General features: G+C 43.8%; 1 long non-coding RNA gene across 1 annotated transcript; it reads left to right on the forward strand.

The window, feature by feature from the left end:
• Nucleotides 1-1695: 1695 nt before the first annotated feature.
• LOC118169427 lies at nt 1696-9312 on the forward strand. Its single transcript, XR_004752093.1, has 3 exons — nt 1696-2125; nt 3259-3824; nt 7359-9312. It is a non-coding gene; the product is annotated as an uncharacterized LOC118169427 (long non-coding RNA).
• The last annotated feature ends 1054 nt before the right edge of the window (nt 9313-10366 follow it).

Consider the following 10366-nt stretch of genomic DNA (forward strand, 5'->3'; position numbering starts at 1 on the left):
AACAAAAACAAAAAAAAAACCACAGCTCATCCACCCAAACTACTGTAATACTATAACAAACACTGATCCTTAATTGCTGGGAACAGAATAATGAACGGTAGCCAGGACTGCACAAGTACAAAAGATTTCATTCTCTAATTGTCAAAAAGCATTAAACATCAACTATTTATTGTGCAGGAGAGGAAGGGGGAACAGCCCTCAGTGCATCCCTTCACCAGAGGTTGTCCCTAATTGTCATGCATAGATTGCAACCAGAGGTTACTGAGCGAAATTTGTTTGCATTTATTAATCAAAAGGAGTCAAAGGCACACAAAGATATCATCAAGGCTCCCTTGTGCTTGGGGAGGCTGACAACTAAAATTCTTGATGAAGTGTTTGCAGAATGTTTGCAATCTGTTCACAGCCTTTTTACTTTGCAGGTGCAAACCTTTCTATCTGTTACATCAAAAAAACAATTGAAAATTAAACATAGTAAACATCGCTGTACAGGTTTTAATCTCCCATTTCTACAGGACAAAGGGAGTGGTATAATTAATTTCAAAGCAATGTTTGAGTTCTTTCAATATTCATTTGTGCACATTAGCATGTCATTAGCTATGTTTTAAGCACTGATCCTTATTTCCTTCTCCCACACACCTTTATTTTAGCCCTTTTGTTTAAAAGAAATAAATAAATGGGAAAGTTGTACTTCCTGGGAGATGTCTTTCATGCTAAAGCATCCATGCATAGATAATTATCTTGCTCAATGAAATAGATTGGGGGAATAATGTATGGCTTTTGAGGTAAAGCCATGCAGCAGAAAATAGATGAAGAGAGATAATTCTTTTCAGTGATGTTAAGAACTTACAGGGGCAAAGACACTCTCACTGAGTTTTGCTATCATGCCTCCTGAATAATGCATTTTATTATATCCATTGTGGTTATCTTTTAATATGTTAATAACACTTCTAACGCTCTTCCCCCCTTGTTCTTTTATGTAGTTTTAAAACCCTTTCTTTTATTAAGATGTAACAAATGGAGATACAATCAATAGATACTTATTTTGTTGGTGACTAACTAGTAAAAGGATATTCTTGTAAGTTTAATTTTAAACACAGATCTGTTTGAACAATGTCTACAGGGTAATTTCAGCCATCTATCCGCAGCATTTCCTGTAGCATTTCCGAGCTAACTCCTAATAACATCCTCCCCCTTAGGTATATTAATTTTATACATCCTGAACAGGAGATTGAACAGTTCTCCAACAGCCACGCAAGGTCACTGACACTAACAAAAATAGAGCCTTTCATTGTGCTTTTATCAAGTCACGCTGCCATTTATATTAGCCTGTGTGGGCCTGAACAGCATGTATGTTTGCTGGAGTTTAATACACAATTGTTTTCAAGAACCATTCAGCTCAATTTGTATTGAAAATATTACTTGGGAAACAATGAGCCTTTCAGATGTTTTGGCTGTCTTTCAGCTAAAGCATGTAATTTCGGTGTTTGCAGCGAGGTATGAACCGTGCCATAAATGCAGGCGGGCTGTCACTCTGCATGGACGGGTGGCACAACCGAGGCTGCCCAGCCCCGGGGTGCTGCTGCTGCCCCTCAAATCCACAGCAGCTCCCTCCCAAAGGGCCACGGAGCAACCCGTGCACAGCCAGCTCCGCACCCCCTGGCCTCCTGCGAGCTGTGGGCTCCTCTCCAGGCTCCTCCATGGACACCCAGCATGAACTGGGCTCTGCTTCACTCACAGGGCTGTGTGGTGGGAGCCCTCTGCACGGGGACCTCTTACAAAGTCTCCAGAAATGGGACTGATCTGCTGCTGCCCTGCCTGCTGTGGGCACGCGCCTTCCCTCCGCCGTTTCCAGACTTGCCAGGAGATGGGAACCGGGAATGATCTTAATGGAGCAGAAAGGATGATTCATTAGTTCTTGCTTTGCAAATCGCTTCCTCGCATTTACATGAAAATAAGGTGCGTGCACCATCGGGGGGCTTTCAGCGGCACGTCCACGAGGGACAACCACCAGATGAGTGCCACACAGCGCTGGCTCCTCCGCCCGCCCGCGGCAGGTGACGGCGCAGGCGGTGGCAGAACGGTGTCACGCCTTGGCAAATTTCCCCCGGGGCAGCCAGAGAAAGAGGTGGGTACTTCATAATTACTTAATTACCTGAACATCTTCACTCTCATCTCAGGCTTTTCAGTAGAACAACACGAAAATGCTAATTAAGTCTGGATGGAAGAAGAGGAGAGATTCAATTGTTACAGGAACCTGTTCTCAGGGAGGAAGTTGGGGGAATAAGTGTTTAACAAGACAGAAATATCTCACTGAGGATCTCTGAGAGTGGTTAAATACTGAGTTTTGTTAAATAAAGTATCCCCATCCTTACCAGCACACATGTAGGCTAATTAAATGAGTGAGCAGTGCCCTCAGTCATCTTCCTGTGTCACGAACAAGAGCAAGAACCCTACTTCAAAGGTATCTATTCATAAGTTTGATGAATAGCCTCTGGCTGAATAGCAGGGACATACCCATAAGCAGGTTGATCTGAGGTCTCGCTATAGTGAATTCTCCAGTCTTTCTCTCTGCTTCTACCCCTAACCTTGCTGAGTTTGCTCGTCCTCAGGAATGCACTAAATTGAGGACAGCAGACTATGCTGGCAAAGCCTTGAGTTGGTTCTTATTTTTACCTGACTTAGTTCTGCCCACCCCTCGAACCAGGATCACGCCCGCTGCTCAGAGCACCAAGGGGAGCCTGCAGATGTGTTTTCCCTCACAGCAGCCCAATCCAGTAAAGCTGTGTATGAATGAGCACAGAACCTGCCCAGGCTCCCTCTTCCCTCTCCGGCAGCCTCGGCTTCTGCAGGAGACCCTCAGGATGCTGCAGGCTCCAAACACGGGTCCTGGTGGCAACACGGGAACCAAGGGACTTCTTCTCTGTGTGCATGGGGCTGTCCTGCAGTGGGGTGAGGGAAGGTGTGCTTGCAAGGGGCAGTCCTCGCTGGGAAGCATGAGAAGTGTGTGTGATTGCACCTATGTGAAGATGCACAAAGAGCTATACTGGTATTTACACGTTAAATAAAGGAACTGACTGTTTCCACTGAGGGTCAGCACATGTTTCACAGACATATTTGTTTCTCTTGATGTTATAGAACTTAATTACAAAAACTCAATTTTCTTACATTCAATTCATTTTCATACAGAGCGGAAGCAAATGAAATTGCCTTTTTTCCTTTTTTTTCTTTTTTCTTTTTTTTTTTTTTTACACTCAACAGGGTGTTGCTGTGATGAGAAGAAATGAAATATGACATAGTTCTTAGAGAAACAGTGCTTTCAAAACAAAAGGACTGCTTTAGGTCAGAGATTTAACTGTGTGCAAGTATACTCAAAGCCTTTTGAAGACACATTTCACCTGGCCATGCTGTCCTACAGTTCAAGCTGTGAAGTTGTGATAAGAATCTTCCACTTCAATTTACAGCGCGAGAAGGAACAAAAAAGCCCATTCTGTTGCTGTGGACCAAACCACTGAGCACAAGTCACATCTGGATGAAGTGCTGAGCTGACTGATCGTGACTGCCTTCTTGTAATGCCAAAGAAATATGCCGCTCAGGACACCTGTCTGAAGTAATCTACATAACCTTCCTCCCTACATCCCTCCCTTTCTCCCTTGCTTCTCCCTTCCCCGGGTTCCCCACTAAGCACATGGTGGGAAGCCACACAGTGGTTTCCCTCACCACCCTCACCACACACCCACAACACCTCCCACAGCAGCCACAGGATGAATTTGGGTAATGCTGCCAGCTCCCCACGGCTTTGGTCTCTCCAAAAGCTCTCTGGTTCGGTAAGTTATTTCTTTCTGTTTCACCTAGCAGTCTCAGATGACTTTGATTACTCAGCTGGAGAATAATAAAATAATTTCTTATCACGGCTTTAAAAAATAATATACCTTGACACTGTTATTTAAGATTGAAAAATCAAGGGGGAAATAATTATTTGTGAAAGGAATGGAGCGGAGTCTCTTACTACACAGACACAAGAGAAACATGAGCTATTCCAGAAAAAAATATCACTGAGACTGTTTATAGGAGCTGCAGTTTTGTAACTAAAATTAAAATACAGAGAGGAACATTTGATAATAAATAAATTTAGAGACACTGCACAGCAATTAAACCCAATCTACTGAGAGGTGAATCTATGGAAGAGCAATAAGATGCTACAAAAGTTTAGAAGATGGGAAATAAATCCGATTAAGCTAGTTCCTCTGTCCCAGCAATGTTCCCAGAGCACAGGAATGGAGAAGGAACTCCTCAGGTGTTGTGGCACACTACGATGGTAGGAAGGGAAATGCTGGAGAGCTTGAAGCCAATTTGCTTCTCATGTTAGTATAAAGCAGGTGCAACTTCTCTGAAGGCACCAAGTTGTAAAATGATTATCAGTGGGCAGTGAGCTTGGCCACCGGCATTCAAGCTGTGTGCAGACCACAAAGTGCACCTGCAGCTATTTTCAGGATGATTCTGCACCCTCAGGTCACACCAAGAGGACACTGTGCAGCAAAGGATGTGGAACACACTCTCTTTTATGAGGGTGCAAACTTATTATTAAAGGTGATGCTATGCTAGCTTGATACCAGCAAGATCACAGACAAGCTCGTTCCTGAGCTGGGGCTGAACCAAAGCCCACTGAGAAAACAACCCAGGACAGTCTGGGGAATAAGCTGAGACCAGCAAAGATTTGGAAATTATACCTGTCATTCAGATTAATTTTTTAAAAGACACACAGATCCTCTCACCTAATATTTCTAAGCAGAGCAGCCCCTGCTGCTTTGCTGAGTGCTCTGATATCCAGTGTGAGGAAGGACATGAGTAAGTGACAATAGAAGGCATATGGACAGGGAGCACAACAGGAGTTGTTCACAGTTTATTTCTGGAAGTCAATAACTATTCTTTTAACTGTAATTTTTAGCTCTTATTATTACAAGATACTGTAATTTGTAAGTGGGTGAACAAGGAAGGGCTTCACGTACTGGAACGCAGTGATGCTGTCACATCATAACGGTATTAATCAGGGGATTTAATTTTATGTGCAGTCCAAACATCAACAAATCTTTTTTAAAGGTATCGATTTTATTGATTTCAAGACATAGTGCTGCTCTTGGGACAAAGAGAGAGGAAAGTTCTCCACAGCCATTGTGCAGCAAACAAACAGATGTAATTACTACCACCTTGTGTTTATGATGCACTCTGGCTGTGCTTGTGCTCCAAATGAAGGCAGGAGCTTGGCCACTGATTTCCAAAGAAATAGGCTAAAGGTAGTGTTAGAGCTGGTTAAAGCTCTCAGAAAAAAAAAAAAAAAAGGAAAAAAAGAAAAAAGAAAAGAGAGAAAAAAAAAAAAAAAAGATGGTTAAAGGCAGTGTTAGTTAGAAAAATACTCAAAATTGTTTTGTTTTCAGATGTTAGATTTTCCAGACACAGACTTTCTCTTACTACTTGATGGTGGGATGTTTCACATTGAGACTTCAACCTCATTTGGTGTGTCTAGGGATTACGGCTAACAACAGCTAAAAAATAAGGAATTGATAGTCCCTTAAGGCTTAATTTTAAAAGCTCTTCTTAGAATCATGCCAAAATCGTCTCTGTCTTAAAATGGATAGGTTAGGATAAAGGGTATCCTCCTATTTTTCTACAGAAGGTGATGTTAAGCTAAAGAAGAGAATTGTTTCATAAAGTTCATATGTGGAAGGACACGGTAACAAACCTGAACGTCTTTCTGTTTTGGCAGATGCTTCTAGCTGAGCTCAAACACCTCACCCAAAGTGCAGTTTTACACAGATATCAGGATTATAATGCACTAACTTCAGAAAAAAAAACAACACTGAGAAAGGTGGTTCTGGTCTTCACTGGGAGGGCTGGTGGTAAAGGGATGGTGGTAGAGAACACCACAGACTTTCTGAGAGTCTACAGACTTCCAGATTTTCTCAGTCTGTTAACATTTAACTGATCTTTATGCACTCGGACAGAGCCAAGCCTTCAGGTTTCCCCTAGGGTAATGCCCTCCCTTCAGGCCACAAAGCCACGCACACTTTCTCCACCTATTTTCTACACTGTGGAACTCCACAGGACAGACTGTCTGCCTAGAAGTGCTCCACAGCTTTCTAGTGAGGACATTTACCTAAGTGTGGGTGGTTCAAAGGACTTCACAAGGCTGATCTGAGCTAGCGACTGATTTCTTAAGAACGTGTCCTAACTGGGAGGCCTTTGGATGATCGAATTCCTGTGCTGTGGGAATTTCCTGTCAAAGACTACTAGGAAAAAGGAAACCACTACCACCATTCCCCAAAATCTCCTCTCTGATTTTGGCAGTTGCCCCACATCAAATTCAGACATTTTATTTAATACTGAAGTGCTTCCAGTTTTGACCTAAATAAGTATTTCATATTTTGCTTGGAGTTCCTTTTCAGTGAGAAAACCATTCCAGGTTGGAAAGGACTGTTAAAAGAAGTTACCTATGGCTTTTTCTTCTCTTGCTGAACAGGAAAACACATTTTTCACTCTCTTCCCCCGCAGCCCTACCAGCAGGACACACCAGTGTTCTGCCATGCCCTGTGACTGTTTCCCCAGAAAAGCTTTATTTCCTCCCTAAATAGTCTCCTATGTATCTGAGGCTAAAGCTCTCTATCCACCCCATAAATATTAGGAAGACATTGTGGAAATACTAGTGAGGACAATAATAGAATGAACTTCAGGAGGAACATGATGAGTATTAAGGAGAGAAATCTCCTTAACTTTGTTAAAGGAAATCACTCGCAATAGATTTTAAGCATAATCCTTCTGGCTGATTTCTAATACTAGTAGGAACCACTGAATACATCTCTCAGGTTTCTGAGGAAACTTTCACGGGTCTCCCTCAGCCTGTAATGTCCTGAAACAGCTCCTGCTGTAGTTCCCCTCAGCAATGTCTCCAAATAGACTGATCTGTTTCTGTGCTGCTTCAAGGTACGAGCTGGTACATCACATTGAAGATTGCTTTATTGCTTACAAGCATCTTTTACTTAAAAATGACATAGTTGTAAATGCAACCACATCTCTGGGAGATACTTTAACAACTGCTCCGAACCACAGTTCCTGCTGACTTAGGGCAAATACCACCTTTTCCATCTTGTACCTTCTCGTAGGCCACCAGGCTTTCAAGACTCATTCCACTTTCATCCCTACCTATGCCAAACTCATTCCCCTAACACACCATGTTCTTCTCCTTGATGTCTCTTTCCCCCTAGTGCTGGGGATAGAATGTGTGAGTGCAGGTGGGTGGCAAAGTTTACCATTCCCTCTCTTCGAAAGCACAGCTTCCACAAAGACTTTCTACATGTTTTATGCAGGTGCCCAGTCTACCTTCTCCACGGAGGGTTTTTCTGAGGTCCATGACGTGTGTGAACACAGTGCCAGGACCATTTTGCGCCTCTTCATGTTGCAGAGGAGCTTCTGGAGCAGCACCTACGGTGTTTCAAAACTCGTGCATGGGGTTGGCGGGGGGCCGTACGCTGAGCAAGACGAGCGGCAGCCACGGGACCACGACGGCAGGCGTTGCGTGCAACCTGGCTGGCAGAAAAGCAGAACAACTGGGGTCTAATGGGATTATTACAGTGCAAAGTTATTCTGTCGAGATAAGGAAGAATTTTAATGACTTTTGTAAAAGGCATCAAGCAATTGTTAGCCAATCGGCCCGACTTTCCGAGAGGGCTGGTTTTATATACGTGGGATTGCCTTGCTTAGAGGCTCCCAGACAGCTCCATGATACCAAATGACTGAAAGGGGAGATAAATCTCTCAATCTCTATTTTAATTTCAATACAATTGCCTTATTACAGCGTCATGTTAGGAATATGCATGGTACTTCCCAAGGGTTTTGCTTTTCCCAATAGCAAATGTCTCACTCACAGTTTGGGCAGAACGGTTCTCTTGCTAAATTGCTCACAATGCAAGCTATTATAGAACAGAGGTACCCTGTGGGTATGATTGAAATTTATATTCAAGGAACAATCAAGAATGCCAAGTGCACTGGATAAACTGTAGGTAGGTGGCAGAAGGCAGATAAGCAGCCTAGGAGGTTTAAGTTACAGGATCTTAAGCCGCAGAAAGATTCATTCTATAATTTACATTACAACCAGTTTCATTTGTAGAATGAATAATGGAAAGCTCACACAGATAAGTATTTGAGGTCCAATCCTGGGAAGTGTTGAGCACTCAGCTCCCACAGAAGTCAGTGTTCAAGCCAGGCTTTTTAAAATGTATGTCTCTGCAGCACAGGGGAGCTAACTTGTTGGTTAGCAGCCCCTGCAGATAATCAAGCAAGAGGAGCGGCGCTTTCACCGTGCTGCTCCTGCGCTCCCACTCTAACACATTTGCTTGCTTTGAATAACGCTGCACTGTAAAGATATAAATCATCGCACTAAAAAGTATAGAGTGAATGATTTATTTATTTTAAAAACACCGATAAAAACATGTAAGTGTTGCTCTGGGAAACTCTATCCATTTTCCTTTTGCTGAGTAGAGGCAGGCAAAGATTTATGCATATTCTTATTCATACACACGTCTCTGTTCAAGTCTGACTGAAAACTAGTAAATCTCTAGCCTTCCCTTCCCTCATCTCAGGCCGTCACAGGTAGAGGGACGACAGCACTGAAAAAGCGATGCACCACAGGCAACATCAGAGTGGTTTCTGCCTGTCAGCCTCTGCTGGTACCTCTCTGCCTCCTTGGGCTCATGGGCAGCTCTAGGCCAGGAGTCCGTGGGCTAGGAACGTGGTGTCAGGTCCTGTCTGCATCAAAAAGTTATTTGCGTTTGGTTTTTGGCAGTTAAACTGACAAACCCCTATCCTGATATAGCTTAAATATTTTTCCAGTGACTGGATTTAACTGTCCCCAAAGTATCTCCAACTAAAAGAAAGTAGCCAAAATGGTGTAAGCTGCTAAAGGAGGAGGGAGGGGAGCACAGAGCTGTAAGAATCTCCCCAGGGTCACAGCAATATTACTTGGAGTTGAGTCCTGCATTACCTGAGCCACGAAAGCTTTGAGAACATGCAGGCAAAGGTTTGGCTCTGGCCCATGCCCTTGTGTTATTAGATAAAAGTGAGAAATGCTCCTAAGCTGGCTATGAGAAATTGAACGTGTTCTTACTAAATAATTATTAATTTAACTGTCATTTGCATGAAACCCTGCAGTTTCCTCCTACTTTCCATTAGCACAAGACAAAGCACCTGACAACTCTCAGAACTCCCAGAGCCCAGTGCAGTTTCTCCTGGAAAACCATCTCCCCCGTGAAGCAGCCAGCGATATTTGGGAAGAGCTCGTAGCCCGGAGACGTCCAGGCACGGGCTGGCTGCTGGAGTTCCAGCTCCCACCCTTGGTGCTCTGGCAGCAGCTCCCAGGGCAGGGGGCAGTGGGTGCAGCGGGGGCAGTGGGGGCAGCCGGGTGTGGGTTCTGCCATGAAATCTCCGCGGGCAGCACGGCCCCGGCGCGGCGGGGAGGGAGCCGGCGGCGGCGGGAGGGAGCGCGCGAGCAGCGAGCACAGTCCATAAAACCACAATGAATGGTAATGACAGGCAATAAAATACCCTGTTAAAAATCCAGTAAAGGATAAAGGCTGCAGACTGCAGCACCGACTGGCAATGCTGTAGCTGCAAAACATCAGCAGATTAGCATAAAGCATGGCACGAAAGTACAACTAAAAATTATTCAGTCGTACCAAATGCTTGTGGAGAATCTAGGCCAAGCAAGCAATCAAAATCAAACAGAAACAAGGTATATATAATCCCACAGTAAAAAGATTGAGAAACAGTACATTGCCAAGACATTTTAATACTCTTTTAGCCCACAGTTTCTGAAAAATCATTAATAGAGCTATAAAAAGTGAGGAAAGCTGCACAGTGCAGTTTAGACCAACACGGGGGTGTAATCCTACACCAACTTAGCACTGGTGTTAATAATATTTCTCTCAAGTTACACAAGAAGCCCAGCAAGAGCATCATAAAATGCAGTATGTGTTTCCTCTACTGGCTCAAGTGTCTTTTAGCGTAATTATTCCTGATGCTTCAGCCATGGGAAGGAACGCTACCAATCTAAGCAGCAAGAAGGCATTTATTTGCCCTTAAGGTGCAATTACATCCCAGGAACTGGCTCTTTTTTAATTCAATGATCTGCTTCTTTTGCATGTTCGGGGCCATACATTGCTAAGATCAGAGGAGTGTGTGCACTCCTTTAAAAGCTCGAGTTCTGCACACCTACGTGCCGGTTGGTTGTTCCAGCCTCCTGTTTTTGTTCTGTTTCGTGTTGCTCGTGCAGCTCTAGGGGAGTGGGCAATCTCTGCTGCGGCACGTGGAAAATCACCTA

The sequence above is a fragment of the Oxyura jamaicensis genome, chromosome 6 (genome assembly GCF_011077185.1).
Source record: "Oxyura jamaicensis isolate SHBP4307 breed ruddy duck chromosome 6, BPBGC_Ojam_1.0, whole genome shotgun sequence".
Lineage (NCBI taxonomy): Eukaryota > Metazoa > Chordata > Aves > Anseriformes > Anatidae > Oxyura > Oxyura jamaicensis.